The following is a 26,448-nucleotide window of genomic DNA, read 5'->3' as shown; positions in this document are numbered from 1 at the left end:
CCTCTGCCCTCCGTAAGTATGTTTTCCCTTTTTTCCCAAATGTTCACTTTCCTTGTTCTAGTTTTTTTTTCCTCAAGTTCACTAATTTCCTTTTTTCCGCAGGTGTCTCTCTTTCTTCTTCCTCAACGCCTCTTCTTCTATCATTTCCTCACTCTTATTCTTGCTATTTTATGGTCTACCTTCTCATGTTTCTCCTATCAACTGCTTCTTTCTCTCTTTCTTTTGCTCCCTTTTCTTCCTTATCACCTCTCTCCTCACCATTCTACTGTATTGCCTTTCATTGTCTTTCTCATTCTCTCCGGCTTTCTTCTCCTTCTGGGTTCTTACTGTATCTTCCTTCTCTCTCATGACCTTTTTTTCCTTTCTTATTTCCTATGTCTTTGAAAGTTATTACGTGGAATGTTAGGGGTGTTAATTCCCCCATCAAACGGCAGAGAATCTTATCTCACCTTGCTCGTTTGAATGTAGATATTGCTTTTTTACAAGAAACCCACTTATCTGCTGAAGAATCTGTTAAATTGAAAAGAAGTTGGGTGGGCGATGTTTACTATTCTCCTGGGGATGGTAAGCGCAATGGTGTTGCTATTCTATGTCATAAAGCTCTTTCCCATTCCCTAATTGTTCAAGAGTCAGATGCTGAGGGCCGGTGGATATATGCCAAACTCTCTATTAAGAATGTTCCAATTTCTCTCCTCAATGTTTATGCCCCTACCACTGGTGATCCCGCTTTCTGGCACTCATTCTCCCAGCACATCACCAGATTCATTGATGATAATTTTATACTGGCGGAGATTGTAATCAGCCCCTAGACCCCTTCCTAGATCGGCACTCCAAAGCACATTTCATACCCAACAAATCTCATAAATCCTTCTCTCAAGCTATCTCCCAACACAAACTTACAGATGCTTGGCGCCTTTGTAACCCTGAACTTCGGGAATTCACTTTCTACTCTCCATGCCACCATTCCCAATCCCGAATTGATTATGTTTTTGTTACCCACCACATTGCTCAAACCCTCACTTATGCGGAAATTGGTCCGATTTTGCTTTCTGATCATGCCCCCACATTAGTTCAATTGGACATCTTACCCAAATCAACAGGTCCCAAGCGCTGGCGTTTCAACAACTCCCTCCTCTTGGACCCCAAGTTCACTACCTCCTTTACCTCTTTTTCCCACGAGTTTTTTTCCCTCAATGATACTTCCCCTGTCCCCAAACACACCATTTGGGATGCCTTTAAAGCGGCGGCGAGAGATTTCATTATTCGCTTTGTTTCTACAAAGCGTAGAGCTGCTCGCGACTTTACAAAGGCTATCCTTCTGGACATTAAGAAATTGGAGCATTCTTATTTTACTTCCCGCTCACAGCAAACTCTAACCGCCCTGGTTCATGCTAAAATGAAATTTAACAAAAAATCTACGGATGATGCATCTCTGTACTTATTAAAATCTAGTGCCAAGTTTTATGGAGGCAAAAATAAGGCAGGCAAAATCTTAGCCAACTATCTCAAGGTGAAACACAATAGATTAAACATTGACTCAATCTACGATGCCAACTCGAATCTCAAACACACTGATGCTGACATCCTTACTGAATTCTCTACCTTCTACAAGACATTGTATTCTTCTGAAACTCAGCCCTCTTCCCACTCTTTAGACGCGTTTTTTTCCTCCATTCAAAAGCCATCTCACTTTCCACTTGACCTTTCTCACTTAGAACTCGCCATTTCCCAACAAGAACTACTTCAAGCACTTCAAACCCTCCAGAAAGATAAAGCCCCTGGGCCGGACGGCTTCACTGTAGAATTTTTCCTTCATTTTTCAAACCTCCTTCTCCCTAGACTTCATTCCCTTCTTGGCACTTTCCTTTCCCTAGGCTCCTCCTCAGGCTCTTTCTCAGATGCCCATATTTGCCTCATACCCAAGGAGGGAAAAGATCCTCAACACTGCAAGAATTACAGGCCAATCTCTCTTGTCAATATTGATTATAAAATTTTTGCAAAATCCCTTGCAGCACGTCTCGACCTTCTCCTTCCAGACCTCTTGGGCGAGGAACAGTCGGGCTTTGTCAAGGGTCGTTACATCACTGATAACACCAGACTCCTTTTCAATATTCTTTCTAAATCCCGCCTTTTGCCCCACCCCCTTGCGGCCATTGCCCTGGATGCCGAAAAGGCGTTTGATAGAGTCGAATGGACCTATCTCTTTCACACCCTACGCTGGTTTGGTTTCGGTCCTATTTTTATATCCTTAATTTCCCTCCTTTATTCTCATCCGCGCGCAGCGGTTTGCGCTAATGGTCAAATATCCTCCTTTTTGATCTAAACAGGGGTGTGCGCCAAGGTTGTCCCCTATCTCCCTTTCTCTTTAACCTGGCCTTAGAACCCTTCCTTTCCAAACTCCGTCAACATCCCTCCATTCATGGTTTTCAAATGTCAGATTCCCACATTAAATTAGCTGCTTATGCAGATGACATTTTGCTCTTTGTCTCCAACCCATCCGTTTCCATTCCTGCCTTTCTCAGTGAAGTCCATGCCTATTCACAAATATCTGGCTATAAACTTAATCATGACAAATGCGAGATCCTTCCCCTGACTAAATTTACTTTTCAACCCGATTTTGCCGCCTCTAATTTCACGTGGAAACCCTCCAATATCAAGTACTTGGGAATGCATATCACCCCTCTCATCCCAGACACTGTTTCTCTCTGCATGTCCAAATGCATTCAGAAATTAACAGATCTCACTTCCAAGTGGCATCCCCTTTACCTATCCTGGTGGGGGCGCCTTGACACCATAAAAATGATGTTGTCTCCCATTGTTCTCTACACCCTCTCCAATATTCCGGTCCCTATCCCCTCCAAATTTTTCAAAAAGATCAATTCTATTCTCATGTCCTTTCTCTGGAGTAAAAAGAAACCAAGAATGTCTTTAGTGCGTCTGATTCGTCCTAAAACTGAAGGTGGGGTTAATTTTCCTGACTTCCCAGCTTATCACAAGGCGTTCCAGCTAAAGCAAGCCTCTCTGTGGCTGCAAGATCCTGAGACCCCGTGCCCTCTATGGACTAAAATTGAACGCCTACTTCTCTCTCCCTTCTCCTTTGCTGAATACCTCTCTTTTTCCCGTAAACCTACTTCTATCTCTACCCCGATTCACAAGTTTACCGCTAAATTACTCCTCTCTTCCACGCACTTACCTCCTCTTACCATTGCTGCTTTCCTCTCCTCCCCCATATGGCATAACACGTCTTTACTCATACGTGCCAGACCCTTCTTTTGGAAAACTTGGCATTCCCGAGGCCTTCGATGGATTTCCCAACTTTTTTCTCACTCCTCTTTCCTCTCTTTTGCCACCCTTTGCTCCCTCTATGGCCTACCCACTTCCTTTGCACGCAAATATCAGCTGCTCAAAGATGCTGTCCTCACGAAATACTCTGCCCTTTCTCAGCCTTGCCCTCCTCCTCCTTCTTCCACTCCCGCTTCCATACTCCATTCCTTCTTACGCACTACACCGAAAGCTGCTGTTATTTACAGATACCTTCATGCTGGTGAGTCTCCAAGACCTAAATCTAAAGTGGAGGAGTCCTGGGAACACGATTTATCTGTCTCTTGGTCGGTTTCCTTCTGGGACAAACTCTGGACCAAACTTCGCAAATCCTCCAGAGCAGCGACACTTACTCAGACTCTGTTTTTTATTTACAATAGACTCCTCTTCACACCCTTTGACCTTCACAAACGCTTTTCTAATATTCCTCACACATGCTGGTCTTGTTTATCACCACGAGCTGATTTATTTCATATGTTATTTTTATGCATTCCTGTTCGTACTTTTTGGTTACAGGTTTGGGCTCAAATTAACTTAATTTTCCACACTACTATCCCTTTCTCCAACACACATGTTTTTATGGGAAGCCTTTCCCCTTGTTGGGCTGATGTTGATCTAAAGCCCCAGATTATTGATCTGTTAATTGCCGCTGCCTTCCAACAAATAACTGTTAATTGGAAAGACTTCTCAAAAATTTCCTTCAAGGCGTGGTGGTTTAATATATGTCATAATCACCGACTCGACACTGCTTTTGTTTATCCGGCTTCTATGGCTACTAAACGTATGATCTTATGGACTCCCATCACGCTTTATTTGGACTCATGCAGTGCACGCTTGTTCCATCCTCTGCCTCCACAACAGGAAGTCTCTAAACCGCCTTAATCCCCGATACGTTCCACTTATTCTCCATTGTACCATTTTGTTTGATTCTTTCTCATGTTTTCATGCTTATTTTATTCCATGCTTAACATGTTCTCTCAATGCCTTCTTCCCTTCTCTCATCTTGCACTTCGATTTGTTTTATTATACTGCTTGCTATTGTATGTTTGTTTTCTTTTGCTCAGAGTTTTTACCTTAATATCATATTGTACTTTGTTTTGACACCTGGTTTTCTCTTTTATTACCATCAATAAAATTTTCTTGAACTTAAAAATCTGCAGATTATCCGCTATATGTATCAAGCTATTTAGCATTCGCAAAGGCCGAAATTCTGCGAATTTCGGCCTTTGCGAATGCTAATTAGACAAATGGAATGTATCAAACTAGTTTGATGCAAAATAAGGAATAGCAAAATTCGCTATTCCTTATTTTGCGATTGCACTTAAGGAATTGCAAATTTTGCGATTCCTTAAATGCAATGTATCAAACAAATAAAATGCAAAAAATGCCATTAAGGATTAGCAAATTACCACCAACTTCTAGTTGGTGGTAATTTGCGAATTCTTATCAAATATCTTTTTTGATAAAAACCAAAGGTGCCATATGACGCCCATACATGCCCTTAGGGCATGTATGTGCGCCATATGCCCCCAAATGTCTTTTTCAGGGGTGCAGCAGGGTGTTCTTGAGACACCCCTGCACCCTTGGAAACATCCCTAATTTGCGATCAGCAAATTGCTAATTGCAAATTGCACTTTCATTCCTATGGGCCTCCTGGCCCATGGAAATGAAGGGGTAATTTGCGATTGACAATTTGCTAATCTCAAATTAAGGAATGCTAAGGAATCGCTATTGGAAAGCGATTTTGTACATACATACCGTTTTGCATTTCCTAAATAGCGATTCCTTAAAATTCGCTATTTAGGAAATGCAAAATGGTTTGTTGATACATATAGCGGTTAGTGGCAGATAATGGATTATGTGGCAAAGACATAATAATGCAAAAATAAAAAAAGCAGTGGCCCTGGCAATACTTTATACTTGTTATGCTGCATTGTGCCTTATGCTTGTGCAAGTCCATCCTGCTCAGGTTTAGCCTAGCGATTCATGTGTTACCTAAGGCTGTGTGGAAGGAAGAGAAAAAAAACGACATATGTAGAGCAGTATAAGTCAATGCTAGGAGTCTTACAGGACAGCCCCATATTTCATAGCTCCTGTGAGAATGTAGAGTGCCTGACAGGGACTGTGATGGAACAGAAGTGATAGTGAAAACTTGCAAATCTATGCCACCACTCCTCCACATTTACTTGGCAAACTTTATAGGCTATTAAATAAGCACAAGTCTATTTTTTATACAGCGCACTTTCTGAATGGAAAAATTTAGAAATGCCTTCATATGTGATAAAGAACAAACAGGATACTCAGGGAAAACATACTGAGCAGTATCGCACATATATTACATTTTTTATAGATCTGCTCATTGCTCCCTCAGACTGAGTTCTGTGATCTGCGTGGAACACGTCAGTCACACGTTTGTGCTACTTTAGGATGAGCTGAAACTGCCACTAGATGAAACTTCTCAATCTCCAGTAGAAGAGTTAATTACCAGAGTTATGTTGACACTTGTATTGTTGCCTGGAGACAGCGGGACACCCAAGGAAATCTGTAGCATCTGCTTTTTACCCAAAAAGTTACTTTTAACACTGCACACCCCGCTCCCCCCTCTCCCCCCTCCACACAAGGTCAGTGCCAGGTGTGACTGCACCAACTGCTAAAAGACATCCCTGATGGAACACACACGGCAACGGAGCAACCGAGCAGCGCCATAAATAATCAGCGGAATGCATCATAATTCATAAGTTATCATTTGAAACAAAGAAAACAGTAAAAAAAAGCAGTAAAAAAATGTCAATAATTACCCGACTCCCAGTCCTATCATAAAACACAACAGTTTCATTATTTTATTTTCAGCAGCCTCGACCTGAGAACGTTCCATTCCTGAAGGTACAGTCGGTGGAGAAGGTTCAATGTAAATGAAAACTGGAAAGGTTTTACAGCGTGCCATAAATTATTACCCTACTACAGAGACAGGATAGCCCCCAAGAAAGGAACGTCAAAGTCAAAATGCAGCGGTGTGCCGTTGATGGCTTTAAGGCACTGACTGGGTTAATACTGGATCTTGCATCTGCAATTTGTGTCCAAACACCATCTTCCTCCACCACCTCTAACAACATCTCAGGGTGGCAGGGTCATGAAGAGCACAACACTGCCACACATTGCAGCCCCGACAACAAACCTCCTGTTGTATATTCTGTCCCTCAGCTGTCACTACAGAGGGGGTTGCTCTGTAGGATCAGCTGATGCCACCTAGATGAAAAACGACCTCCAAAAAAGGGATAACTACTGTCATCATATGAGCTTTGGTCTTTAGATAATAATGCCATCCTTTTTTTTTTTTTTTTTTTTTTTTTTTTATTGAAGTTGTATTCAGATTATATACAGCATACATAAAAAATAAGAAAACACAGAAAAATAACAATTACATTTAGTTTCGACTTAACATAATGTTAAACCAATTTACTCAAAATAACATCCCCAAATTTGATCAAATTTTCTAATACCCCCAACTCTTTGAGCATATAAAAGTTCGCTTTTCCTGACCCTTTTCATTTTTTCCAACCATTCCTGCAGCGACGGGATATAGGATGAAAGCCAATTCTGCAGTAATAAAGATCTAGCCACAGCCATTATAATATAAATCAATTTTGCCAGGTGACTGGAAAATATACAATCAGGGTCATATCCAAATAATAACATTGTTGCATTGCATGGGACAGATAACAAACAATAAGTCTTTAAAAAACTAATAATTTCTTCCCAGAAATGCTTAATTTTAGGACAAGACATAATAATGTGAGACCAATTGGCTTGTTCACAATTGCAATGTCTGAAACAAAAAGCAGACGCATTGTTATACATTTTAGCAATTATTACTGGTGTACGATATAATAGCCACTTGCTAAAATACAACATGCGGCTCCAGTTGGCACCACGCAATACGCAGAAATTAAATTGATTAATGGTTTTCCAGATTTCCGGCGACAATATAAAATTTTCTTGAGTGTACCATTTACGGATAACTTTAGCAGTCAACTCTACCTCCCGACTTTGTGTCAGACACTGTTTCCATACTCCTGGTTTCTTCTCCAAAATATTAATAAAAAGATCTAAAACAAGAGTAGAAGTATAATTCGCAATGGTACCGGGATCTAATTGCGCCAACATAGGATAAATTAAATTAGAGTAGGAGCCAATTAGCAAAAAATTGCCACCAATTCGAGCTGACATCTCAGTAACTGAGAGCCAAGTCCCGCTTACCAAAAAGTCAGATAATGTTTTAAACCCAGACCTACCCCAATTTTTTATTACAATGGGATTGATTTTAATCTTTAAAAAAGAAAACACTCCGATTAAGGGAGTTAGTAAATGAAAGTGTGGAAGTGAATATCTCTTAAGCATTGCATTACGTCGTTTAAAAAACCAATTTAGGATTTTATACCGCACAAATTTGGGGGATTTCAATACAAACAACGGGGATGGTATTTGTATTTCTGAGCATATCAAATAAAAAAATTTTTTATAAAACAACTAGTTACTGCATTCCTGTTCTTAAATCTCTCTAAGTACTGTGCAAAGTAAGCAAAATAATAATCTTTCAAATTTGGTAAAGAAAGACCGCCATAGTTAGTTTCTGCAGTTAATGTCCGTATATCTAATCTAGGTGTTTTTTTTGCCCAAATAAATTTAGAGAACATAGATTCTATTTTGGAAAAAAAAGTACCCGACAAATAGACTGGAATTGATGCAAACAAAAAATTGAAAAGAGGGAGGATTGACATTTTAATTAAATTGATGCGTCCGAGAATAGTTAAGGGCAGAGGATCCCAGCGAGTGAACATTGATTGGACTTTTTTAATTAATGGAACAAAATTAAGTGTATATAAATCCAAAATATTTGAAGAGAACAAAATTCCTAGATATCTTTTAGGTTTTAAATTAATGCAGCCTTGTAAATCTTTGTGTAAAACTGGGTTCCCACCCCCACAAACCAATATTTCTGTCTTTTTTTTGTTAATCCGATAACCTCCTAGAGATTCAAACTCTTCAAAAATTTGAAAAATATAGGTCTGTGATTCCAAATCAGGTTTAATAAGTAGCATAATATCATCTGCGTAAAGTTTAATTTTGGCCATTGAGGTAACTGGAGGTTTGATCTGGAAACAATTCCTGATAGCAATAGTTAATGGTTCGATAAAAAAGGCAAAAAGAATAGGTGATAAAGGGCAGCCTTGCCTAGTGCCGCGTTGAACTAAAATTGAGCCTGCTAATGACTTGTTAACAATTATGTTTGCTCTAGCGCCTACATACAAATTCTTTATCAAATTAATGATGCGTTGGGAAATGGCAAACTTAGATAAAATAATGAAAAGGGTGTCCCATACCACCAAATCAAAAGCTTTTTCTGCATCTAAAAGTAAGACCAAGGCCTGTATCCCACGTGCTTCAAAATAATCTAATGCTTCAACTAAAAAATGTGTGTTAGTAAATAATTGTCTGCCTCTTATAAAGCCATTTTGATCTGGATGGATCAAATCCACCGCCTGATCATTAAGACGTAATGATAACATCTTAGTAGTTATTTTATAATCGGAGTTTAATAAAGTAATTGGCCTGTATGAATTTGGATCTTTGGATTCTTTCCCTTTTTTTAAAAAGCTAATGACTGTACCTTCATGGAAGGACTCCGGGACTTGTCCTCCTTCCAGCATTGAATTCAACAGAAGCAGAAATAAGTCACTAAAGGAGCTAAAAAAAACTTTAAAGAATTCAGAAGGGAAGCCGTCAGGACCACAAGCCTTGCCTAATGGTAGATTTTTAACAACTTCTTCCAATTCTGCTTTAGAAAAAGGTCTCTGCATATGCCTCTGATCTTCGAGGGGTAAATTCGGAATCTCATATCGGTCCAAAAACTCTGATAGTTTTTGATGATTAAAATTATGTTTTACTGAGTAAATACGCTCATAATGTTTAAGCATAATATTATTTATTTCAACCTGATCAGATGTTTCGAAATGAGTAAGAGGGTCTTTTAAGGAATGAATCAAGTTTGAAGCCGCTTGTTCTCTTACTTGCCAGGCTAGGAATTTCCCTGAAAAATTACTCTCTTCGTACACTTTTTGTGATTGTTTCTGGAACACCAATTCACTTTGCTCATAATAATAAGCGCTGAGCGCTTGCTTAGCTTCCCTCAGTTGGATTGCAACTTCATAATTTGGTTGACATTGATAGCTAAATGTTATATCCTGAATTTTTTGAAGCAAGGAGTTCCTTTTACTTTTCACAGCGCTCCACTCAGCCGCATCCTTACTAATAAGTACCCCCCGTAAAAAAGCCTTTAACGAGTCCCAGATAACATGAAGAGGGGCCGTGCCTATATTTCGGTTAATGTACTCTGCTATCTCCACCTTTAATGCTGATATCCAATTCAAATTCTGTAAATACATTTTATTAAACATCCATCTTTTCGTTTTGTCTCTACATAGTCGAAATTAATCACTATCATAGCATGGTCTGAAAAGCCATTGTGGTAGAATCTCTGTGAACTAAATTTAAGCTGTCTGGATGTTAGAAAAAAATCTATACGAGATGAGGATTTAAACCTTCCAGACCAGCAGGTGTACTCCATTTTCAGAGGGTTTCTCACACGCCATGGGTCACATAAACCAAATAAAGATATATAATTTAGGATAGTCTTAAGAGATCTAGGCTTAGACTGCCTCTTAAGAGTTGATGTAGAATCTAAACTAGGGTTCATAAGTATATTAAAATCGCCACCTATAATGATATCTCCACCTACCAATAGAAGAGATTGAAACAGAGCGTCATAAATCTGGGGGTTATCCTCTATAGGTGCATAAAAACAAACAAAAGTAATCAAGGAGTGATGATTTTTGACTTTACATGAAACCCAACACCAACAACCTGAAGAATCATTTTCCGTCTGGACTATCTCAATCTCAAAATTTTTATTTATGAATAGAGCGACGCCTCGTTGTGAACCCATGGCGCACGAAAACCCCCGAAAAGAAGCCCACGTTTTAAACATCTTAAAATCCTCTTTCTTAGCAGCCGCTATATGAGTCTCCTGTAACCTGATCACTGTAGGATTTTCAGTTCTAATCCAAGACTCTATTGCACGCAATTTTCTGGCATTATTCAGACCATTCACATTAAAGGATATCAATTTCAGCTCCATCCTAGACGACATGGGCCATCATTAATTGCACAAAGAAATACAAAAGTTTTAAACTCGAAAATACTTAAATTACATATATATATGCAAAAAAGCATACAAGAGTACCAAAAATGCAGGATCTTGCCACATTCAAATCCACTGAAAACAACCTCAATTTTTCCATTTTTTAAATAATGCCATCCTATCCAGGAGATGACTAAACATTTCCCTTGCTATGCTAGACTTTGAAGCCTGCACCTTGTTTCAGTTTTATCAGTTGTATAACTTTATTCGGATATACATCCATATCCATAAAAGTACAATAGCAATATTAGTAACAGGAGAAAAAGGACCGTGTAAGCAAATAAATAACAATTTATAAAACACAATATAATACAATCAAGGTTAAAACAATAAATCCATTAATAGACTGCACCTTGACTGTAAGCAGCTGTGCACTATTTTCACATATAAATCCTCCATTACAGTATTCTCAGACAAAAAGCTATAACGTGTAAAATACAAATGCTTGTAAAAATGTAACAAATTAATTTTAAAAAGTCTGTTTTGTTAAGGCTGGCGTTGACCAAGACCTTTACATTTCATAACATTATGTACAATATAAATATGTATGGGGACGTCCGGTCTGTGGTGCTCTTAATTCATTGGTCATATATGATGCTATTCACATTTTTCTTCCATCCACCACAGCATACAACATGGAGCAGTAGATCAGCCCATTTCAGCCACCGTCTAACTTCACTGTGAGTGATGGCATTCTGTGCTTTCACAAGGAGCACATTCACGCACAAATTAGCTCCTTTCTGTGCTAGGGACTACTAAGGAGATGTGTGTTGTCGGAGATCAAAATATAGTTTTGCTTTTAGGTATTGTTTTTTTCAGATTGACAATGGTCCGACAGCTTACACAACAATAAAGATTTTCAAACTCCATGACAAAACAAGCATTGACAAAGCCAAAAGGCTGGCCAACAATGTCTGACCTATTGCCTTTACCAGTGCTTGTTTTCTGTGCTTTCAAATGATTTATGCAAAACTATCTGTACTTACAGTGATATAAAATGTCTTTCATTGAATGAATTTTTCTTTCGACATTGTAAATATGACATTGGATCATTTGTTAATATTAAAACATACAATGCATTAAATTATAAAAATATAATTAGAAATATGACAATATTGTAAAATATCAGTAACATTAAATAATGAACCGGATTAAATATTAAATTGAAAAACATGAATATTTCGATTTAAAAACATAGCAGCTATGTATAACAAACATTGATTAGGTACTTTTAGTATTGGTATGTTTATGTATTCACAGTGTGTCTACACAATAACGTAGCCTATGCAGACTAAACCAAGGTCTAGATTTACTAACGCTTTGTGTATCCCAGAGCAAAGTGATGGGGTGGGATTTACTATCCAAAGCAAACCAGGATTTGTGTTGGAAAGTATCCCAAAGTAATTCTGAGTTGCACTATACACTACTTTGAGCTACTTTGCGTCAATCGGGCTTTCCATGCGCGGTATATGCGTGTTCCCATTCCACCACTTGTGGACTTTGACACAAATCTCTATCTAGTGACATTCGTAGACAGGGGTTTGAGTCAAAAACGTACACTTCCTCAAGGCAGGCATAATGAGGAGAAATGTTTTAATTTCTTCTTATTTTTCCCCCTTTGCAAGTACTCTACATTATACAGCACACATACAAAGTGGAAAGTGTCTTAAAGGATAGTTTATGTACTGAAAGGGTTCCCTCCATAGAGAACACGGATACCCTTGCATAATGGCGCATGGTTGTGTTCACTGGTGCATGGCAGCATAAAGTGTGCCAGTGATCGGGGAGAGAAAAAATGTGGCATGTCTTAGTACATAGGGTGCATTTTTCCAGCGGCGGTTCCTCCTTTGGGGCAGAGAAGCTTTGCCCCACCTGCTGTGAGTGCAGCAGGCAGCATAAGTAAACTAATAAATTGCAGATCATGATGACATTACCATGATTTAAGACTGTCCCGCTATTACAGCTGAAGTGCAAGGGAGGTGGCGGGCTTATTCCTGCTGATTGACAGCAGAATCAGGATGATTTGGCTTGCCTAAAAGCTTAAAGGATGCATGTCGGGTTGCCAGGTCTCTTGCCATGGCTAGCCCAACATGTGCACTTCTGACTGCACTAATCTAAGCTGTTTTAAACAGCAGGACAGATTGCAGACAAAGGCCCCCAGGCTCAAAAGGAGCACTGAATTAGCCTGCTCCACCAATCCTGGTGCTTCTCTCATGCTGAAACCAGCATGAGAGCAGTGGCATCATTAGTTAGGTGTATTGGCTGTGCGCTGGCTGCAGTCAGAAAGGACACCCTCATAGTGACGGGAGTGAGGTATATGGCGCAATCTTGCTTACTATGGCATTTGACATAGGCCCTCCTGACAGAAGCTGACACACGGCACCTCAGCTTAGCAGAACCCATCATTGTCCTTTCACAGTAAGGCTTTCAGTGAGTCAATGGACACAGCCACCCACTGGATAGTCAAGGAATGCAATTTGCGAACGCCATAGACGTGCAAACATTATTTCAATAGCGACTCTCTGCGGGGTAGAGGGCACGTGCATAAGAATATCTGAGGCAAAGAGAAAAGCAGAAGAAAAGTGACAGAGGAAGACTGAAGCAGGGAGAGAATGTGGAGCACAATGGGAGAAACAGATGGAATAAAATGTTAAGGTAGAGAGGCATCGAGCGAGAAAAAGAGGGATTCTAAAAGAAAGGTATTTAAAAGATATTAATTACACAAATAAAATACATTTAAAATTTACAATTTAGTTTGATATTGAAGAAGAGGAAGATGGACACGAAAATGAAGTCACAGAGAATGTGAACAACACTCCAGCAAAAATAAATGACTAGTGCTGGAGACTGAGGCAGCGCGCGCAAACATGAAAAACAGAAAAGAGACTTGCACGAGGAAAAGCAGTGAGAAAAGGCACAGAAAAAGAAAGGGGTAAAAAATGAATTGACGGGCAGAAAGATGTATCAATGAAATAAACAGTGAGAAAAAGAGCATAGACAGTGAGACAGCAAAAGAGAGAATCATAAAGCGAGGTGGAGGGAAAGAAAGGACAAGAGAGAAGCTAGAGAGAAAGGGGAACAAAAGTGAGGCAGAGAGTGGGGAAAAGAATGAGACAAAAAGGGGTAGTGACGACACGATGATGACGGTAGTTTTTTTAACCATATTTTGTGGGCAATCGTGAAACGGTAGTGCCCAGATTGCTTGTAATGCTCAAACTGGCATCATTTTTGTAGTTTTTTGCATTTTTATTACATTGCTAATATTGCTGTCTGATGCTGTAGCCTGTACAACTGGAACAACTTGTCTCTATCGATCCCTGCAGTTACTCACTCAGCCATACAGCTACTCACCCACTGATCCTTCCATGCATCCATCCATCATGTATTCAACCATCATCCATGCACTCACCCTCTCATTCATCTATTCATTCACTCTTTCATCCAGTTACTATGCACTCAGTTACCAGCTCATTCCTCCACCCGCTCAACGTCTCATTCTCACATTCACCCACTAACTTAGAAATCACAACCACAAGCATTAATCTATCAGACTATGATATGCTATTAATCAATGAAGAAGCACATATACAAAGGAAGTAGCCACATCTGGGTAGGTGGGGTAGGCTTGGTGTGCGTTCTTACTATTAAAGGTGACCTGACGTGACCTGGTCAAAGCCGGTCGATCCACCCGCCGCGTGGCCCATCCTTGGTGTGCCCGGTCTCCGCTTCCGCCGCCGCTGCCCGTTGTGCCTCTGCTGGGCCCCTGATCTCGCCTTAAACCGTATTGTATCTGCCCTGTTGTGCCCCTTATCTCGTTTTGCCCGTTTTTGCGTGTTGTGCCAGTAATTTGTCTGTTTTGACCCTATTGTATCTGCCCCTGTTGTGCCCTTGATCTCGTTTTGCCCGCATTGTATGTTGTGCCAGTAATTTGTATTTTGTTCTCGCCAACTGTTGTGCCCCTCCACCCCGCTCCCCGCTCCCTGCCGCTGCTCCCCCGCGGCCCCACCCCCGCTCCCTCCAGCATCACCGTTCCGCTCCCCTTCCCACTCGCCACCCCGCTCCCGCCTCCCAGCTGCTCCTCCCTCGCTCCACCCCCCCCACTCTCTATTTATGGCAGAGTCCGCGCGTACACGCAGCGTTCACGCGCAGCGGGTGCGCCAATGGTGCGCCGAAGGCGGGCCAAAGGCAAGCCCATCTACGCCCGTCCGCGCCTGGCTCGCGCCCAGCGCCTGGAGCCCTGGCCCCCACCATCGCCAGACCTCACGACGGACCTACAACGCCGCCACCCTCAACGCACTCAACACCGGCCGATCACCAGCATGCTACCGTGCTACCCCGAAACGCACCCCCGGACCCTTCACCTGCCAAGCCTGCAAATTCATCGGCCTCCGGACCTGCACCTCACCCGCCAAGCCGAACACCAACAGCAACCACCTCAAATGCATCCTGCTCAACACCCGCTCCGTCCACAGACACGCCGTCGAACTCTGGAACCTGCTCGGCACAACATCACCAGACGTCGCCTTCCTCACGGAAACCTGGATGAATGCCTCCTCTGCTCCCGACATCGCCATCGCCATCCCGGAGGGATACAAGATCACCCAGAAGGACCGCGTCAACCAGACTGGAGGAGGCATCGCCATCGTACACAAGAAAACCATCCGCATCACGACCAGCTCCGACGACACCTTCACCGCCGCCGAACATCTCCACTTCCAGATACACACCGACCCCAAGACCACACTCAGAGGCACCCTCATCTACAGACCCCCGGGACCACGCACACGATTCAGCGAAGACATCACAGACTTCATCAGCCCGCACGCCCTCTCCTCTGCTGACTACATCCTCCTAGGGGACCTCAACTTCTACCTGGAGAACAACAAGGACAGCAACACCACCACCCTGCTGGACAACCTCGCAAACCTCTGCCTCAAACAACTGGTGAACACCCCCACCCACTACGCCGGACACACGCTCGACCCAGTCTTCTCTTCCAGCAAGCACATCTCCTTCAGCCACTCCACCGGACTTCACTGGACTGACCTCAGCTGCGTCCACTTCCGCTTCAAAAGAACCGTGACCCACCACCGCCCACAACAGATCCCTCGCAGGAACTGGAACAAGATCACCGCCGACCAGCTCACCACCTCCCTCAGCCAGAACCCGCCCGCCAGTACCACGGACCCCAGCGAAGCAGCCATCAACCTCACGCAATGGATCACCACCTGCGCAAACGATCTCGCACCACTGAAGACCCCCCCAGCAGACAGGGCAGCAAGAAAGCCCCCTGGTTCACCGACGAACTCAAGAACTCCAAGAAGAACTGCCGCACCCTCGAGAAAGCCTGTCGCAACGACTAGACCACATACAACTGGATCGCCCTCAAGCACGCCACCCGCAAACACCACCAGCTGATCCACACCACCAAGAAGACAGCATTCAAAGAACGACTCGACAACAACGCCCACAACAGCAAGGAGCTCTTCAGCATCGTCAAAGAGCTCTCCAACCCCAGCGTCGGAAACAACGACATCACTCCCTCGCAAGACCTCTGCGACTCACTCGCCTCATTCTTCCACCGCAAGATCGCCGAAATACACAACAGCTTCGGCGCTCCAGCCACGTACCCCACCACCATACCATCGCCCCGCACGACCACCCTCAGGGCCTGGATCCCGGTCAGCACCGAAGACACCACCCGCACGATGAACAGCATCCACTCCGGATCGCCAACCGACCCCTGCACCCACCACGTCTTCAACAAGGCCGACTCCATCATCGCACCCCAACTCAGAGACATCATCAACGCCTCCTTCAAAACCGCCACCTTCCCGGAAAGCTGGAAGCACGCCGAGCTCAGCGCCCTCCTGAAGAAACCAACAGCGGACCCCACCGACCTCAAGAACTTCCGCCCCATCTCGCTCCTCCCCTTTCCTGCCAAAGTCATCGAGAAGACCGTCAACAGACAGCTTGCCGCCTTCCTCGTAACGAAGAGATCCCTCGACCACTCGCAGTCCGGCTTCCGAGCCAACCACAGCACTGAAACCGCCCTCATCGCAGCCACTGACGACATCAGATCCCTGCTCGACAGAGGAGAAACAGCGGCCCTCATCCTCCTGGACCTCTCCGCGGCATTCTACACCGTCTGCCACCGCACCCTAGTGCAGCGTCTCAGCAACACCGGCATCCAAGAGAAGGCTATGGAGTGGATCATCTCGTTCCTCGCTGGAAGAACCCAGAGAGTCCGCCTCCCCCGTTCAGATCCGAGGCCACCGAAGTCATCTGTGGCATACCACAAGGATCCTCCCTCAGCCCCACCCTCTTCAACGTATACATGAGCCCCCTCACAGCCATCGCACGCCAACACAACCTCAACATCATCTCCTACGCCGACGACACCCAGCTCATCCTCTCCCTCACCAACGACCCAGCCTCCGCCAGAACCAGCCTACACGAAGGGATGAAAGACGTCGCCGAGTGGATGAAGAACAGCCGCCTGAAACTGAACTCAGATAAGACGGAAGTCCTCATACTTGGACCATCTCCCTCCGCCTGGGATGACTCCTGGTGGCCCCCTGCACTGGGCTCCACTCCCAAGCCAATGGACCACGTACGTAACCTGGGCTTCATCCTGGACTCCTCCCTCTCGATGACCAGACAAGTTAACACTGTATCGTCATCATGCTTCAACACCCTGCGCATGCTCCGAAAGATCTTCCGATGGATCCCCACTGAAACCAGGAAGACGGTCACCCAGGCACTCGTCACCAGCCGGCTGGACTACGGGAACACCCTATACGCCGGCACCACAGCCAAACTGCAAAAAAGACTCCAACGCATCCAGAACGCCTCCGCCCGACTCATCCTGGACATCCCCCGACACAGCCACATCTCCGGCCACCTGAGAGACCTGCACTGGCTCCCCGTCAGCAAGAGGATCACGTTCAGACTCCTCACCCGCGCACACAAGGCCCTCCACGACCTGGGCCCCAAGTACCTCAACGACCGCCTGACCTTCTACACGCCCACCCACCAGCTACGGTCGACCAACCACGCCCTCGCCGCCGTTCCACGCATCCGCTGAGCCACCGCCGGTGGAAGATCCTTCTCCTACCTGGCAGCCAAGACATGGAACTCCCTCCCCATCCACCTCTGGCTCACCCAGGACCATCTCTCCTTCAGGAAGCAACTCAAGACCTGGCTCTTCGAGCAGTGACGGCCCTCCCTCCCCCAGCGCCTTGAGACCCTTCCGGGTGAGTAGTGCGCTATACAAATGCCATGATTGATTGATTGATTGATTAAAAAGGCCAGAATGGGTGGTCGGTCTTTCCGAATACTGGCGGCTAAACAATGGAATGCCCTCCCGACAGAGCTCCAGATGGAGACTCAGGAGAGATGTTTCAGGAAAAAATTAAAAATGTTTCTCTTTCCACAATTATAGTTGGGTGAGGGCTCTGGGCTTCTGATTTCTGGCTGACTTTACCGCAGCGCGGGGACACACTAGCATTAGTGTAACCATTGTGCTTTACAAATGGACTTATTATTATCATTATTATTTATTGGATCTGACAAGGCATGTCTTACTTTGATGACCATGAAATATATGTCAAAAAGGGTGCCATCAACAGTTGTTGAATCAGCCCATGCAATTCATCTGTAAGGTGTAGTTGTGATATTTTTCTTATTTTTATTTCCCCAACACTTCCTTTTCAGAACCAGTCTATGTTCTATGACCAACTTCAAAAGCTGCTCTTTTTTAAAATGCATCTAATTTTGACAACTGAATACGAGCTGTCTGGCTAATGACATTGTGTCTGCAAACAAAGTGCAATCGGCACCTCCAGCTTTGTGTTGTATTTGCTTTTACGCTCCGACACTTTCAAATGTCACTAGCTGCCACTGCATTTTTCTCTCTTCCTTTTACGCAAACCAGCACAGCAACTTTGATTGGTGCATCACAGTGCATCACATATTGGCAAATGTGGGCCCAAATGAGTATGTGAGATGTATTTCAAGAAGATTAAGCATCATAGGACATTTATGTATTTGTTCGTTTTTACAAAGTAGTAGCATTAAAAAGTATACAGTTGAAACATCATGCCATACTATCCTTTCCCTATTCCTGCTATCTTTAACACAATGTGGTTCAGAAAGAATATGTATTTTTAGTTGTACAAAATATAATCATCACAAATCAATAATATTCTTTTATGTACTTTTTAATTAATGAATGATCAGAAACAGAATCCTTATCACCAAAAATATAGCAACAAGGCATGCAGGGCAACGTGTTCATCCAACACCACGCAAAGAGTACACACCATTGGTTATTGTAATAAATACAGCATGATAACGATCTATTTTTGACATACAAATTATGACTGCATATGTTTCACTTAAATTGTACATATGATGCATTGCTAAGGTCATGTATGTGTTACAGCTGAGCAAACAGTTCTTTTAAAAATGCGTTTGGGTGGAGAAGCGTGGAGAAGCATGGCTCAATGGTTAGAGCGGCAGACCTCTGATGCAGAGGTCTGGCCCGGGACCAGCGTTCAATTCCCGCCTCGGCGGCTCTTGGACTCAATTTCCCCGGACCTGATAATTCTCGCCTCGGAGCCTATTCTAATCATGGGTCCCACTCTGTGACTCTGGGCAATAGCTTGCTTAATCTCCACAACGGCCCCAGCAGCGCTTGGATGCCTGGCTTCAGCTTGGGGGTGCCCAGGAGTGGACATTTCACAGGAAAGCCAGGATGGGTTCCACAGTGGTATGAATACAGCGCTACGAGACCTCTGGGTACACACACATTTCAATAGAATGATCCAAACGCTATTTTATACCGTCGGCCCCTATTTCTTGAAAGTTGTGCCTTTGCACATGCAGCACTTATTTGTGGATTTTGGAGTGCTGATTGACTAAAAGACAAAGTTCAGTGTTTAGAGAAAGAACCCACATTTATTAGGTATAAATTACATACAACGTACAATTTACATCACAGCATGGCCGAGTGTTGGAACATGCATCCATAAGTATTTGCATTCAAACAATGTACATGTGCCTAGTACTTCATTTCTGTTCATTACCAGTGTCTGCTCAAGGATTTGATGGATTCAGAAAATGAGTCCAGTACGGCAGCAGAAAACAGGATGAAATAGCTTATGAAGAAACAACACGCTCATAATTATGCATACAATATTAAAAAGAGCATATTAAATCAACTGTAATAGTTTTAAAGGAAATAAAAAAGACTGTTATTCTAATTTTAACATGAAATCTATACATATTTCATGAGTTTTAATTCTAATTAATATTTAAGGGACTGTTTCACATATTGCATTTTGGAGTATGTAAAGTATTAACCAAGTAGTAGTATTTACTTGCTACAAAAAGGAATTCACTAACCTACAGGTACAGAGATCTCCTCCAAGTAGGTACATAGTTCCGTATTAAGGGCCCTATTAGGATGGCGGACGGACCTGCGTCCGTCCGCCACCCCAGAGGTGGAGGGACCGTCCGCAGGGGCAGCGGCGGTCCCTCCGTGCAAATTAGGATGTGACCGCCACCCCGGCGGTCACATCCTGTATGCTTAACATTGCGGCGGATGCTGCTTGAAGCAGCACCCGCCGCAAGGTTAAACAGTGCATGTAGACCTTTGCATGCACGAAGCGGCAGGCAACGTGTGGTGCCTGCCGCTTTGTGCACGCAAAGGTAGGGGGGTACCATAGGTACCCCCCATGTGCACCCCCCACCCCCCTCTTCACCCCTGGGGGCCAGCAACGGGCCCCCAAAGAAAAGACTGTATGCCTTTCCACGGCGGGAATGCCGCCGTGGAAAGGCACAGGACCGCCGCCATCCTAATATGCCTGGCGGTGTCTGATAGACAATGCCAGCCATGTTAGAGCTTTTCGGCGGAAAAGCTGCGGACGGAAAAAAGATCCCCCAGCCATACTAATCTGACGGGGGGGGTCTTTTTCCTCTCTGCTGCAGATAATCCGCATCCTCTGGACCGGCGGTGGCTTCCGCCGGCCTGGAGGATGCGGATTATCCGCAATCATAATCGGCCCCTAAATGTGGAAGGGACCAGAGGTAGTAAGGGGAAAATGGTGGATTATTATTACAAAATGAGTGGGTTTAAGGAGCATTCTAACACAAAATATACACCCACAAAAGAGTAAGACCACTGCAATTCACAAACTACACTACTACATTTACTACAGCCCTAATAGTGTCAAAACAGTCTTAAATGTACTCCTTTCCAGCCTTGCAGTAAATCAGTTAACGAATATGGTCAACCACTGGTATTAAAGCAAACTCCTATAGAAAACAATACAATTAGAAAATATTTGTGAGGACAAGTGATTTTGTTTTTAAATTATTGTAAATAATTAATATTTACAACTGAAATTATTATATATATTTTATTTTGAAATGTAATACAAACTCAAGAGCTGATTTTGATGTCAGTGGTACTGCCACCGACAGGCCGTTGGTGGCGGTCCCACGGACAGACAGCCCTTCAGTACGACCACTGCATTATGATGCAGGTGATTGGACCGAAACTATTAGGGAGACTGCCGCCACGACAGGATTTATAATCCTGTTGGGGTGGCGGTCAGAATTGTATCCTTTGAATGGCAGTGGCGCCAAGCCAGGCAGCGCCATCGGGATTAGGATTATCCTTTTCTGACAGCCTTTTCATGGTAGTCCGACCGCCATGAAAAGCTGTCAAAAAGGGACCTCATGGGCCACTGCAAAGTTGCCCGGGGGGCACATGTAATGCTCCCATGCACATCCTCGCACCGTGTGCCATGCACCACATAGTGCCTGGCACACGGGGCATGGATGTGCACTAGGTGACCTTTTACACTACAGCTTGTGCTGGAGCCCTTTTCCAGCGCAGCAGCACAACCTGTTATGTTAAAGAGCACTTTTCGGATTGCCAGCATGGCGGTCGCATCCCTATCCGGTGGTCGGACTGCCGACTGCATGTCATGTTTTCTCCTAACTGCCACGATAGCGATTGGCACTCCGACTGCCAACATCATAATGAGTCCCTTAATTTGAGGAGGTAATGGGTTATAACTTTTTATTTTATTAATTGTGCATTTTAATTTATTATTATACATTAGTGGTGGCCGCCACTAGTCAGTTATGGTTAGGTCAGCTGTTCCAATGTCCTAGCATTTTTTGTGCTGCTAATATCTTTGGAACTTTTTGACTTGTAAAGTTTCAAAGTGAACTGTCAAGCCGGGCCAGATAAAAGGGAGGTCCCAAAATGCAAAATTCCCATTTCCCATCCATTTTCCATAGACCTCTTTAAGACTGACTACAGCAAAAACTGCTGAGCAGAGCTACACAAAAATTAGCTTTTTTGTGATTTGGTGTAAACACGTTCAGTAGTTTAGGAGAAATGAAGGTTAAAAAAATAACTGTATATCTGGACAGGTGGGTTTTGAGAGTCTTGAGAAAATCTCGCAGGAGCGCCAGTTTAAAAATAGAGCATTCTGATTGGCTTAGGGAGCTTTATTTCCCTTGGGCCATCTCAATCACGTGAGAGTTAGACTCCCGCGGGAGTGAGAACTCTGATTGGCTGCCAGCAACATGAGAAAAATGTTCCTGGCAGCTATTACAGGACTCGGGGGACTTGATCCCCTCTCCTCTACGTGATTAAAATAAAATATAGAAGGGGTAGGGTTGAGATACCCTGACTCCCTACACCCCAGGGGGGGACCCAGACGGACCAAAAATGAATCAAAATAGGGGAAAATTGGCATGATCATGTGGGACTCCCACAGGATCATAAAAAAGAAATGGCAGCATGGGGCAGCTTTGTTTTAATAATAGGAGATGGGTGGGCTCCAGGGCAAGCACCTTTAAAAGTACAGGCCCCAGAAAATGGGGTACCCTGGGCTGCTAATGGCTCTTCTTTAAAAAAGGCCCTGGCGGAACGGGTCCCCAGGGACTGAATAGACTTGGGGAGGAAGACCCCGCTTTTTGGTGTGTTTTGGCCTCGGGGGCTCCCTAGAGGCTATAATGGCTTGGAGAGGGGCCTGTGCTAACTATAATCTGTGCCCCACCATACCATGCAATACTACTTATGGCATATTATATCACTCATGACATATTCTATGACATCATTTATGACATCAGTGATGATATCTCAAATTACATCATTGATGACAGCGCTGATGTCATCATCCAATCCCTGTGTTAGTTTGTTTTATAGTTTACATAGTAGCAGGCAACTACCTTATAACTTTCTACATATTTGTGTGCAGCCTGTGTCCAGCTAATGGTTGTAAGTGTTATAAGTCATAGTATTGAAGTGTAACTCTGTGTTCAGATGCTAGGTGACTACTTGTACCCAGTATGTTCCACACAAGATTTTGGGTTCTGCAGAAAAAGTTTCCAACAGGGCAAAGATTCTGTGTTGTAGATACTACGGTACATATTTATGAAAGGTTTGTGTCACCCTTAAGCCACGCTGCAGGGTGCAAGAGTGATGCAACTCTTAGCAAATCGCCCTGTTGCATTACTCTGTTGCGTTACTCAGCACCACTAAGGTGTTGCATGTGTAGAGGGTGGGTATACCCAATCATCCACCAATGGATTTTGGCGCATTCTCAGATTTACCATCAGTGGTAGACCTGGGAGTGCATCAAAAGCTATGCCTCTTCAGGTGAAGAGTAATAAGGAGAAATATCTTTATTTCTCCTCATTACTTCCTCTTTCTATATGTGCTTTCTGCAGCTCCCATAGAAAGAGGAAATGTCTCTCAGGATTGTTTTTGAGCAGGAGGGTGTCCCTTTCATAAATATGTCCCATAATATTGTACGTCTTGAGTTATTAGATAGAATTGCCTCAGCAGGACAATTTCTACATAACATAGAAGACTGTGTGCACCACGAAGTAACCTATGTATGTGTGCTTGTTTTGCTTCAGAAGATGGGCTATCTGTAAAGGTTTCACCAAAGTGTGTAGGCTGCAGGCAGTATGATCTTTAGCAGCTTCAGAGCTAGGTCCTTTTAAGTGAATAGTATTTTGTTGCTAAGTGTTGCATGGAGTGTACACTATTCTTAGTAGGTACTTTTTAATACTTTGTAGTGTATTTCTCATGAGAGGTTCACTGTCTGCAAACAGTGGAGTACAGAATCAGTCTAAAATCTCTCCATAGAGTGCCTACTGTTTACAGTACTCTCTTTTCTACTCACATCAACTTCTTTTCTGAATGTAGGTTCAGTAGCTGTCAGGGGTTTCATACAGATAAAGACTGTCCATAGTAGGTCATTAGAAATGTAACTTGGCTTTAGTAGCTGGAGGAACATGGTTTTCCCTGAACAGTTGTATACAGATTGAACACTGTAAGCAGGACAGGTTACCCTTTCATCTGTGGTTCATCGTCAACATTAACTCCACTACCCATAAAGTGTATAGTGTAGGGTCAGTGATGCACATAGCACACAGTATGGGGGTTGTATATATGAGAGCAGTAATGATGCTTCATATTATTCTGAGCTTTTTTGTGATTACATTCATAACTCTAATGCTATCCCTATTTAGAGCAATGGGTACAAAAGAAGCTTGAATGATGTCACTAGTGATGTCATCATTGCCATTTCAGATGTCATCAGTGATGTCATAAATGATGTCATAGAACATGTCATGAGTGATGTAATATGTATAAGCAGTGCATGGTGGGGGTTCAAGTTATGGCTAGCACTGCTAACTATGACTGGTGAATTTCTGTGTTTTTTTTGTTGAAAACATTGATGTTGATACATTCACCTGACTATACTGTTTCTTTAACCTTTGTGCTTTTCAATGAGTCTCTAAGGTTTCTTTTATAAACAAAAGCAGATCTTTTCTCCACACTTAACTAAGAGCCTCATTTGGATATCGATCGGTCAGACTGCTGACCGCTATCGCAGTGGTCAGGAGACTGCCCGACAAGCAGTCTGTGGTCCATCTGCCACATTAGGATAGGACTGCCATGCTAGTGGTCGGAAAATGCTCTTTACACTGTGGCTTTTACTGCGGCCCAGGAAAAAGGAACCGTCACAAGCCACAGTGTAAAGGAGAACTTTGTGCACATCCATCCACCAAGTGCCATGCACCATGCGGTGCATTTCACACAGTGCATGGAGGCAGGGCCACTTTGGATTGGTCCCCGAGGGACAGGAGTCTTGGTCGTGTCCCCCAAAGTCCCTTTCTAATAGCCTTTTCATGGCTTTCGGAACGCCATGAAAAGGCTATCAGAAAGGGACATCGTAATCCTGATGGCGATGCCTGACTCGGCACCGCCTCCATTCGGGATTACGATTTCGACAGCTACCCTATTGGGATCACTGAGCCTGATGGAAGCAGTGGTCCATCCTCCGACAGATAAAGTTTCGATGTCTAGCATTGTAATGTGGTGGTCGGACTAAAGGGCTGTCAGCAGAGGGACTACCACCGACGTGCTGTGGTGGCAGTCCCACCGCCATCATAATCTGGACTTCTAACGATACCTTAACCTCAGTTTTTTTCAGTGAGTGTACATATAAATATATATATATATATTGGTCTGGTGTATTCAACACATAGCACTTTGTTTTTTAATAATAAAAAGAAAACTCAAGCCATAACGTATCTGTGCCATTTCCTATTTTGAAGCTGAAAACCTTAGGTTTCAGGGACGTTATAGTTAGTTGGAGATTTCACTCATACAAAACCATAGAAATTTGGGCGTCATAGTTAGTAGACCTCGTGCCCCCGCAATGCACTGCTGATGACGTCACTTCACTCACAACATGCTCTGTGACATCACTGATGACATCTCAAATGACATCACTGTTGACATCACTGATGGTATCATCCAGTGAATGTGTGTAAAAATACGTTTTATATATGTATATGTATATGTGTACATGTGTATGTATATGTACATGTGTATATGTATATATATGTATATATATATATATATATATATATATATATATATCTAATCACTGAAAAAACCATAGGTTATAGACCATATATAGTTAGGAATTAGCATTTACAAAACCTTATTTTACTCACACAAAACCATTGAAATTCCATATATAGTTAGTTGCACTAACTATATATCGCGCACCCGCAATCCACTGCTGATCATGTCACATATTACATCATTCATGACATGGTCAGTGACATCACTGATGACATCACTGATGACATCTCACATGACATCACTGATGACATCACTGATGACATCTCAAATGACATCACTGATGACATCACTGATGACATCTCATTTGACATTACTGATCACATCACTGATGACATCATTCATGTGATAATACGATGAACCTCTTCAGACTCTAATATAACCTTAGATACACTCAGTGTAAACAGACACTCACAGACTGTCACTCATCCATGAAGTTACACACACACCTAGTCAGTCATGCAAAGAATCAATCACACCTCCATTTTCTCAACTATACAGTTATACACACCTTTCTTATTCAAACACATACTAACACATATTTACTCTCTTATACAATCCCGGATACAAGTTCACAATGATCCATACAGCCACTCACACATTCACTGGCTCTTATGCACAGTTATTTATATGTCAACTCTCACATGTACTGTGTTTTACATATGTACTTACTTTGACATGTAGCACTGAGATATCCATTCACTCACAAATACACTCATGCACACAGTCAACCGCCCATACAGCTGTTTCCACATGCACTTTTGAACCCATACATCTAGTGAATCAACTGCTCACACATCTATGCACAGAGTCATACACCTCCCAGACACCCACACACACACTCAGTCTCCCATACAAATACATGGGCAACCAATCAATAACCCATATAGTTACTCAT

This window comes from Lissotriton helveticus, chromosome 3_1 (genome assembly GCF_964261635.1).
Source record: "Lissotriton helveticus chromosome 3_1, aLisHel1.1, whole genome shotgun sequence".
Taxonomy (NCBI): Eukaryota; Metazoa; Chordata; class Amphibia; order Caudata; family Salamandridae; genus Lissotriton; species Lissotriton helveticus.
Note: the sequence above shows the minus strand (reverse complement) of the source record.